This window comes from Bison bison, unplaced genomic scaffold (assembly GCF_000754665.1).
Source record: "Bison bison bison isolate TAMUID 2011002044 unplaced genomic scaffold, Bison_UMD1.0 scf7180017864236, whole genome shotgun sequence".
In the NCBI taxonomy this organism is placed as follows: Eukaryota; Metazoa; Chordata; class Mammalia; order Artiodactyla; family Bovidae; genus Bison; species Bison bison.
The window spans coordinates 3,023,628-3,035,129 of NW_011494808.1; positions in this window are offsets into that span (position 1 = coordinate 3,023,628).

An 11,502-nucleotide genomic window follows, 5' to 3' on the forward strand; every position below is an offset into this window, starting at 1 on the left:
GGGGGAGCCTGGTAGGCTGCCGCCTATGGGGTTGCACAGAGTCGGACACGACTGAAGCGACTTAGCAGCAGCAGCAGCAGCAGCAGCTGCAGAGAAACACAGAGAATGTGCGTTTAGAGGACAAGGACATCCAACACATGGATAGCTGGTATTCCCACAGAAAACATCAGAAAAAATCAAGCAGAAGGAGTTATCAAAAGCAAATTAAAAAAAATTTTTTTCCTAGGTGAAGAAATCCTATGTAGTCAAATTAAAAGTATTCATCAAGTTTAAGACAAAATTTATTTTAAAGGCTTATACCAAGGTATCATCAGGCACACTCTGAATTAACACATATTTTCTTCTGTAGTCTATTAATATGCTAAATTACACTGATTGATTTTCAAGTATTAAAATATCTTTGCACTCCTGGGATGACCCCCACTTGGTTGTGATGTATTATCATTTTTATATATTTCTGGGCTCAATTTGCTAACATTTTTGCTGGGAGTTTTTGTTTTATATGTTCCTAAGAGATATGGGTCTGTAGTTTTCTTGTAATATCTTTGTCTACTTTTGATCTTAGAGTAATGCTGACCTCATAAAAGAAGTTGGAAAGTATTCCTTCCTCTTCTATTTTCTGGAAGAGAGTATGTAGAGTTGTTTCTTCCTCAGGCATTCGGTAGAATTTGCCAGTGAAACCCTTTGGGTGTGAAGCTTTCTTTATGAGAAAGTTTTAAGTATATTTTACTACAAATTCAATGTATTCAATAGATACAGAACTATTTCAAGTCATCTATTTTCTTCTTGAGTGAGTTTTTATCTTTCAAAGAATTGGTTGATTTTATCTAAATGGTCATATACATGAGCATAGAATTTTTGACAGTGTTTTCTTGTTATTTTTTTAATATCTGTATGTTCTGTCGTGGTGATGCTATTTTGTGACTCCTCTTTTTCCTTGGTCAGTGTAGCAAATATTTTTTTTCTTTTTTTAATCTGTCAAAGAACCAGATTTGGGTTCATTGATTTCTCTACCATTCTTGTTTCTGGTATTATTGAACTCACGTCTTATCTTTATTATTTTTTAAATTTTATTTTATTTTTAAACTTTACATAATTGTATTAGTTTTGCCAAATATCAAAATGAATCCACCACAGGTATACATGTGTTCCCCATCCTGAACCCTCCTCCCTCCTCCCTCCCCGTACCATCCCTCTGGGTCGTCCCAGTGCACTAGCCCCAAGCATCCAGTATTGTGCATCGAATCTGGACTGGCAACTCGTTTCTTACATGATATTCTACATGTTTCAATGCCATTCTCCCAAATCTTCCCACCCTCTCCCTCTCCCACAGAGTCCATAAGACTGTTCTATACATCAGTGTCTCTTTTGCTGTCTCGTACACCGGGTTATTGTTACCATCTTTCTAAATTCCATATATATGCGTTAGTACCCTAATCAAAAAATGGGCCAAAGAACTAAATAGACATTTCTCCAAAGAAGACATACAGATGGCTAACAAACACATGAAAAGATGCTCAACATCACTCATTACCAGAGAAATGCAAATCAAAACCACTATGAGGTACCATTTCACACCAGTCAGAATGGCTGTGATCCAAAAGTCTACAAATAATAAATGCTGGAGAGGGTGTGGAGAAAAGGGAACCCTCTTACACTGTTGGTGGGAATGCAAACTAGTACAGCTACTATGGAGAACAGTGTGGAGATTCCTTAAAAAACTGGAAATAGAACTGCCTTATGATCCAGCAATCCCACTGCTGGGCATACACACTGAGGAAACCAGAAGGGAAAGAGACACGTGTACCCCAATGTTCATCGCAGCACTGTTTATAATAGCCAGGACATGGAAGCAACCTAGATGTCCTTCAGCAGATGAATGGATAAGAAAGCTATGGTACATATACACAATGGAGTATTACTCAGCCATTAAAAAGAATACATTTGAATCAGTTCTAATGAGGTGGATGAAACTGGAGCCTATTATACAGAGTGAAGTAAGCCAGAAGGAAAAACGTCTTATCTTTAATATTCCCTTCTTCCTGCTTGCTTTGGGTTTTAATTTGTTCTTTCATTGGATGGAAGCTTAGATTATTGTGTGCTGTGGACTGAATATGTCCCCCATCAAATTCACATGTTGAAACTCTAAGCCCCAGCGAATGGGATTTGAGATGGGATTTTGGAGAAGAGAGTAGAGTTAGATGAGGTCGTGACAGTTGATACCCTGTAAAAGAGGGGGACACATGGGATCTCTCTCTGAGGGCCATTGCCAAGAACCTGACCTTGCTGGACCCCTTATCTTATACCTCCGGCCTCCAGAACTGCGAGAAATAAATGTTGTTGAAGTCATCCAGTCCATGGAATTTGTTATAGCCTGAGCTGACTTAGACTGTGGACCATAGTGGGCCAACCCTTGAAATGGAAAGTTCGAACAATGTATTTGAAAAGACGATATAATGGATTTTAAAAGTCTACATCAAACTTTGTACCTTAGAGATATTTCCTATGCTTATTCAATGAGAGCTGCTTTGGTGGCAAGTTTAGAAACCCTCTCAAATTATTTTTTAATTTAATTTTCTTTGTACTCGAACAGAGTTGATTGGCAATGTTGTGTTAGTTTCAGATGTACAGCTAAGCGATTTACTTATACATATGTGTGTGTGTGTTAATTATTCAGTCATGTCCGACTCTTTGCAACCCTGTGGACTGTAGCCTGCCAGGCTCCTCTGTCCATAGGATTCTCCAGGCAAGAATACTAGAGAGGGTTGCCATGCCCTTCTCCAGGGGATCTTCCTGACCCAGGGACTGAACTCAGGTCTTCTGCATTGCAGGCAGATTCTTTATCATCTGAGCCACCTGGGAAGCCCACTTATACATATATCCATTCTTTTTCAGATTCTTTTCCCATATCAATCATTACAGAATACTGAATATAGTTCCCTGAGCTATACAGTGGGTCCTTATGTATTATATATATGTTTGTGTGTATATATGTTAATACCAAACTCTTAATTTATCCCTTCCACCACATAGAAACTCTCTCAAACTAGCGTAATTCAGTGAAGGAGCCGTGATGAGCATCTGAGGAGCTGCAATCCAGCTGGCTTCAGGCTCCAGCTCTGGTCCAGTTGGCTGTGACCAAGGCAACAGGTCCCACCCCCATGAACAAGAAGGGCATTATCTGAGTTTAGCACGTATTCAGAACATATCTGTGACATGACAGCCTTCAGAGGACAAGTGTGTCCTCTTCGTGTTCTCTCTCTCTCTCTCTTTCACACACACACACACACGCATACGCACACACGCATGTCCACACATGCTCACTGCTCTATGGATGGCACCTCCTAAGGGCATCCCAGTTTCCCAGGTGTTTTTCAAGTTGTGAATTGCCACCTATTAACGGTAGAAGATTAATTTAGTGTGTTGCTTGGCTCTGGAAAAAATGAACTAGAATAACAAAATATCCAGGATCGCTTTACCAGTAAGGCTATGTATTGTTTTGAGATCTTTACTTTCCTTTTTATGTAAAAATGTATATTTCTCTAAAAAGTTTACAAAACACTCAATTCTTGGTACAAACACAATTGCACTCAGCCCCCACCCCGAAGGAGGGAACAACCCCATGTGGACTAAATTATCAATTCACCTACTTCCCTTCCGCATTCACCTAGAAAGAGGGCTGTCTCCAGGCATGAAACATCCACATTGGGCTTAATTGTCTATCTGTGTGAAGTTTTGATATAAAGTTATGTTAACGTGGTACAATGGATGGGAGATCTTTAATCTTCCCCTGTGTCCATGTGATTTTAAGTAATATCTGTACCATCTACTCCTAGAAAGTTTGACGAGGCTCATCTGTTGGGCTGGCTGGGATATACACCTGTTTCACTGGCAGTGTCTTTTAATGACAAGTTCAACTCTTTTAAATTTTACTGATCTGTTCAGTTCTGCTATTTCTTTTTGCATTGATATTGGTTTATTTAATTTACCTAAAAAGCATTTATTTTTGCATTGATATTGGTTTATTTATCTAAAAAGCATTTATTTTCTCCAACTTTTCAAATATTTGAAAATATTCTAATTTGTAGAAGTCTTTTTTTTATACTTATTAAATCTCTTCTGCATCTGTTTCTAATATTTAATGTTATATGTTTATTTTTCATAATTGGACTTACTAGAGGTGTGTCTATTTGATTGTTGCTTGTTGTTTTCAGAGAAATGGCTCTTGAATTTATTTAATTCTACCATTTTTGCATTTTAAAATTCATCATTTTGGCTCTTATCTTTCTCAGTTTCTTCTGCTTTCCTTAGATTTAAAAAATACATAGTTTTGCTATTTACTAATTTCTTTAAGAGAATTCTTGATGTATTTATTTTAATACTTTCCTAATTAGTAATGAAGTCATTTCAAGTGATGAATTTCTTTAAATACCATTTTGGCCTTACTCTGTAATTAGAGTGTCTTATGACCAACCTAGATAGCATATTGAAAAGCAGAGACATTACTTTGCCAACAAAGGTCCGTCTAGTCAAGGCTGTGGTTTTTCCTGTGGTCTTGTATGGATGTGAGAGTTGGACTGTGAAGAAAGCTGAGCGCTGAAGAATTGACGCTTTTGAACTGTGGTGTTGGAGAAGACTCTTGAGAGTCCCTTGGACTGCAAGGAGATCCAACCAGTCCATTCTGAAGGAGATCAGCCCTGGGATTTCTCTGGAAGGAATGATGCTAAAGCTGAAACTCCAGTACTTTGGCCACCTGATGTGAAGAGTTGACTCATTGGAAAAGACCCTGATGCTGGGAGGGATTGGGGGCAGGAGGAGAAGGGGACGACAGAGGATGAGATGGCTGGATGGCATCACTGACTTGATGGACATGAGTTTGAGTGAACTCTGGGAGTTGGTGATGGACAGGGAGGCCTGGTGTGCTGTGATTCATGGGGTTGCAAAGAGTCAGACATGACTGAGTGACTGAACTGGACTGAACTGAAAAGATTTTTGACTGTTTTCAATTGAAGTTTCTATTTTACTTTTTAAAATTATTGTATCGTGACAGCAGAATTGTGGCCTATATGATTTTGGCTTTTTAAAATTTAGTGGGGTATTCATATGTGGAACCTAATTTTTTTTTAATGATACAAATGAACTTATTCATAAAACAGACTCAGATTTTGAAAATAAACTTCTGAGGAGGACAGTAGGCTTTCAAATACAAAAGGCTCTATTGGGGTATAAATTGGCACAGAGAGTGGGTCTGTAAGTAAAAGACCCTCAGGGAAAAAGTGGAGTTGGGGCTCCTGAGGGTCACCCACCCCAGGCCGGAAAGCTGGTCGTCTGTGTGGTCAGCTAAGGGGGCCCTTGGGTCTCAGACCTCAGGCCCCATGAAGTTAAGGCTCAAATCAGAGTCTAAGCCTTAAGTAAAATGTCCCAGCAAAGTGACAAATTCCAGACCAAGGTGGCTTGGCTGGAAACAAAATAGACAAAGCCAAATATTTGAAAATACTGAAATCAGTCTCATAATCAAGCCAAATTGCAACAGCTACGTTCTGTACTTTGCTCTCACCTCTAGTGCGGAGGGTTAAGTCCTGTGAGTCGGACTCTGGTGTTTGCCATGGTGGCGGGGGTTGGGGGTGTGGGCAGACCCCGAACTGGGAGGAAACCCAGACTCCTGGGTGGGGCTGGGCGCTTCCCTCCAGACACTGTGGCTATGCCAGGTGGTCGGGCATCCCTCCGCAGCTGCTCTGGATGACTGGTTTGAAGAGCAGCATCAATGGATGCCGGTGCCATGGAAACCTCCCCAGTCCATTTCCCTCTCCATAACCTGGGACTAAGACGTTTACAACAAGACAAGAAGGTGCGGTCCAACTCCAGCTGTCTAGCTAACTGGTACAGTTATTCATAGAGCTGCCTGACCCTGGCACAAGAAGCCAACTTCTGTATTGGGTTTCAGCAACTTGAGCGACTAAAAATAACATTGTCAGGTGGCCTAGTAAGACTCCATGGAGTTATGTCTCCAGGGCAAGAAGAGTCTGTTAAGTCAGGGTCCGTGGATGACTGAGCACTGTGTTCCAGCACACCCATATGAAGAGGAGAACCACAGAGAAAGAAGCAGAGCGGGGGTCAGAGAGACAAATAAGACATCATATGTATCCCTGAACTCAGCCAAGATGGACGCAACTTCTGTCCATTCTGGTACTTTCGTTTCTTGCCTAAGACAGTTTCAGTAGGATTTCTATTGTAGGTAACCAAAATGTTCTGACTAATACAAGTGGCATAAATGTTGGAAAGAAGGGAAAACTTTTCACTAGTGAAAGTTTTTAACTACCTGGAAACCCCAGAGAATCAGCCGAAAACTTATTCAAGCAAATAAAAGATGAATCTTTTTTTTTCAATAAGTGGTGTTGGGTTGTTAGATCACTACTTCAGACCAAAATACATTTCAGAAAGAAAAAAGATGTAATTAAACCACAAAAGAAATAGAAGAAAACATGGGGTTTTCCCTGGTGGCTCAGATGGTAAAGAATCTGCCCTGCAATGCAAGAGACCCATGTTCCATCCCTGGGTTGGAAAGATCCCCTGTAGAAGGAAATGGCAACCCACTCCAGTATTCTTGCCTGGGAAATCCTACGAGGAGCCTGGGCAGCTACAGTCCATGGGGTCCCAAGAGTTGGTCACGGCTTAGCAACTTTACAACACACGAACACATTTTTATCTGATTTAGGTATAAGAAAAGTTTTCCTTAGCATTCAAGCCAAAGCAGAAGATAAGACAGAATTGTAAAAGTTAACTCTCATTTTAATAACAATAAAGCACAGAACGGAAAACCATTTAAGATGGGAAATTTGAGGGGAGGATCTGGTTTGGGGCTTTCAGGGACGGTTTGAGAGTGGAGAAAATGGTTGATTTGCTTTGGGGAGTGTTGGTATTTGTGGAAACCACTCTGTCAAAATGAACTACAAATATATACAGTACGGCTAAAACTGAGAGGTGATCCCAAGTTTAGAGACATGTGTTTGAAACAATTTAGTGTATAGATGATAGTTAAATCTACTAGGCCTTCATAGAATTGGTCAACTTCAGCTTCTTCAGCATCAGACGTCCTTTTCATCATAGGGGATTGGAATACAAAAGTAGGAAGTCAAGAGTTACCTGGAGTAACAGGCAAGTTTGGCCTTGAAATACAAAATGAAGCAGGGCAAAGGCTAACAGAGTTTTGTCAAAAGACCACACTGGTCATAGCAAACACCCTTTTCCAACAACACAAGAGATGACTCTACACATGGACATCACCAGATGATCAGTACCGAAATCAGATTGATTATGTTCTTCACAGCTGAAGATGGAGAAGCTCTATACAGTCAGCAAAAACAAGACCGGGAGCTGACTGTGGCTCGGATCATGAGCTCTTTGTTGCAAAATTCAGGCTTACTCTGAAGAAAGTAGGGAAAACCACGAGGCTATTCAAGTATGACTGAAATTAAATCCCTTATGACTATACAGTGGAGGTGATAAATAGATTCAAAGGATTCGCTCTGGTAGGCAGAGCGCTGGAAGAACTATGGATAGAGGTTTGCAACATTGTACAGGAGGCAGTGACCAAAACTATCCCAAGGAAAAGAAATTCAAGAAGGCAAAGTAGTTGTCTAAGGAGGCTTTGCAAATAGCTTTTCTCTTCTTTGCAAAAAAAAAAAAAAAAAAAAGAAGAGAAGCAAAAGACAAGCAGAAAGGGAAAGATATACCCACTGAATGCTGATCTTCAGAGAAGGGCATGGAGAGACAAAGTGCCTCTTAAGTGAACAATGTGAAGAAATAGAGGAAAACAACAGAATGGAAAAGACTAGTGATCTCTCCAAGAAAACTGGAGATACCAAGTGAACATCCAAGTCTTTGCGACCCCACAAACTATAGCCCACCAGGCTCCTCTGTCCATGGGATTTTCCAGGCAAGAATACTGGAGTGGGTTTCCATTTCTTTCTCTAGGGGACCTTCCCAACCCAGGGATCAAACCCGGATCTCCTGCATTGCAGGTGGATTCTTTACCACTAGCAACACCTGGAAAGCTCCCATGCTAGCAAGATTATGCTCAAAATCCTTCAAGCTAGGTTTCAGCAGTATATGAACCAAAAGCTTCCAGTTGTATAATGTGGATTTTGAAGACTCGGAGGAAGCAGAGATCAAATTGTCAACAGTCGTTGGATCATGGAGAAAGTAAGGGAATTTCAGAAAAACATCTACTTCTGCTTCATAGACTATGCTAAAGCTTTGATTATGTGGATCACAACAAACTGGAAAATTCTTAAAGAGATGGGAATACCAGACCAACTTACCTGTCTCCTAAGAAACCTGTATGCAGATCAAGAAGCAACAGTTAGAACCGGACGTGGAACAATAGACTGGTTCAAAATCAGGAAAGGAGTATGTCAAGGCTGTATATTGTCACCCTGCTTATTTAACTTACATGCAGAGCACATCATGAGAAACGCTGGGCTGGATGAAGCACAAGCTGGAATCAAGATTGTTTGGAGAAATATCAATAACCTCAGATATGCAGATGACACCACCCTTATGGCAAAAAGTGAAGAGGAACTAAAGAGCCTCTTGATGAAGTTGAAAGAGGAAAGTGAAAAAAGATGGCTTGAAACTCAGCATTCAAAAAACTAAGATCATTACTTCTTGGCAAATAGAAGGGGGAAAAGTGGAAACAGTGACAGATTTTATTTTAGGAGCTCCAAAATCACTGCTGACACGAAATTAAAAGACACTTGCTCCTTAGAAAAAAAGCTATGACAAACCTACACAGTGAATTGAAAAGTAGAGACATCACTTTACTGACAAAGGTCCATATAGTCAAAGCTATTGTTTTCCCAGTAGTCATGTACAGATGTGAGTAGGACCATAAAGAAGGCTGGCCACCAAAGAATGAACACTTTCAAATTGTGGTGTTGGAGAAGACAAGGGTCCCTTGGACAGCAAGGAGATCAAACAGTCAGTCCTAAAGGAAATCACCCCTGAATATTCACTGGAAGGACTGATGCTGAAGCTGACACTCCAATACTTTGGCCACTGGATGTGCAGAGCTGACTCATAGAAAAAGATCCTGTTGCTGGGAAAGATAAGCGGCAAAAAGAGAAGGGGGGCAGCAGAGGAAGAGATGGTTAGATAGCATCACTGACTCCATGGACAAGAGTTGAGCAAACTCTGGGAGATGGTGGAGGACAGAGAAGCCTTGTGTGCTGCAATCCATGGGGTCACAGAGTTGGGCATGACTTACTGACTGAACAACAAGATCTACTAGAGTGGATGGGATTACCGAGGAGTGAGAAAAGAAGTGGTCCCCAGAAGACAGTAACATTTAAATCCCAGGAGAATGTTTATATCCTTCAGGGCAAGAGACGCTCCAGGCTTGAGCATCCTGAGTTACCCCTGTGGCCCTGAAAATATGTAACACAACGCTGGGTACACATTGAATATTCCGTAAGCACCCTTATGATTTTTTCCACTTTTTAAAATTTAATTAACTTAAAAATAGGTCAATTCATATGATTCAAAATTAAAAGGGTGTGAAAAGATATTTGCTTGGTACCTCTGTCCCTAAGCCACTATTTCTTCCCCCTGGAATCAATGAACATCAATACTTTCTTGCATATCATTTCAGAGACATTTTATGTATATGTAAGTAAACAAAGATACATTTAGTAAAGCCCTCTTGTTTCAATTCCCTTTTTCAACAGACACAGTGTTTCAGAGACTGTGTCTTATCAGTAAAGCAAGAGCTTTCTCATTCTTTTTAATGACTGTACAGTATTTCAATTTACACACTAATTTATTTAACCAGGCCTTCTGTGACAGCTATGAAGTAGGAGTCCCCAGCCTCCCGGATCTAATGCCTGATTGTCTGAGGTGGAGCTGATGCAATTATAATAGAAATAAAGTGCGCAGTAAATGGAACGCACTTGAATCATCCCCAAACTATCCCCTGGCCCCGCCCCCCATCCATGGGAAAATTGTCTTCCATGAGATCCCCGATGCCGAAAACGCTTGGGGACGGCTGCTCTAAAGGTTATTTACAATATTTTGATTTAACTAACAGGGCCAGGATAGAAAATTTTTATTGCAAGTTATCCAGTGGCGGTGGTTTTGAAATGTGTCACCTTGATTAGGCTGAACCACGGGCTTCACAATTCCCTGTTGTGTATATTTCCTGCCAGGGCGGACCAGGGAGACATTTTGGTCACATGAGTTTGGAGGACAGATGTGAAGATGTAGCCATTTGTTCTTACCCCGAAAGATGAAATGTCTGTCTTCTCTTCCCTATTTTCCAATAAGCTGTGATTTATACACTTTTTTCCACTGGGCTTTTAGGTGGGACCCACCTGAAGCATTGCAGGCCGGTTAATTGTTGCTTTGTTCTTTCCTGGTTAAGTTTCCTAGGCAGCCTTTAGAACAGTAAGTTAATACTCCAGCCATCTTGCAGATTTCTCTCTTAGCCACTCACTTCTAAAATTCCTTAGCAAGGTCACAGATGGTGTCCCTCTCTGTGGTATTTTAGTCAAATCAAGGCTTTTGTTTACACCTTTTTTCCTGCAGGCCAAATAGTGGAGATATTTTTGGTTAGAATTGGAGTTTGATCTCATGGACTCTCCAAGCCAAGCACTCTCCAAGTGCTGTTATCTGTTCTGGGGACCCCACTGGTGTGGGCGATTATGTGTCTGTAGACACTGCTAAGGCCATATTTTCGTGCCCTCTTGTGAGCTGATACAACTTTGCAGCACTGGGAGAGTAAGAATTACTGTACTTTTCAGCACATGAATTCATTAGAAATGATTGCAAGAGCAAGGGATTTTTTTGAGACTACGTATCTCGTCTAAAGCTTTCATTTTACAGATGAAGAAGGCTGAAGTGAAGAAACTGAAGTTAAAAAGTGATGAGTTAGGGGCTTCCCTGGTGGATCGGTGGTAAAGAATCTGCCTGCCAGTGCAGGAGACACGGGTTCAATCCCTGGTCTGGGAAGATCCCACATGCCACGGAGCAACTAAGCCCACAACTACTGAGCCTGTGCTCTCGAGCCCGGGAGCTGCAATTACTGAAGCCTGAAAACCCTGGCATCCGGATGGCATTCGGTCCCATCACTTCATGGGAAATAGATGGGGAAACAGTGGAAACAGTGTCAGACTTTATTTTTTGGGCTCCAAAATCACTGCAGATGGTGACTGCAGCCATGAAATTAAGAGATGCTTACTCCTTGGAAGAAAAGTTATGACCAACCTAGATAGCATATTGAAAAGCAGAGACATTACTTTGCCAACAAAGGTTCGTCTAGTCAAGGCTATGGTTTTTACTGTGGTCATGTATGGGTGTGAGAGTTGGACTGTGAAGAAGGCTGAGTGCCGAAGAATTGATGCTTTTGAACTGTGGTGTTGGAGAAGACTCTTGAGAGTCCCTTGGACTGCAAGGCGATCCAACCAGTCCATTCTGAAGGAGATCAGCCCTGGGATTTCTCTGGAAGGA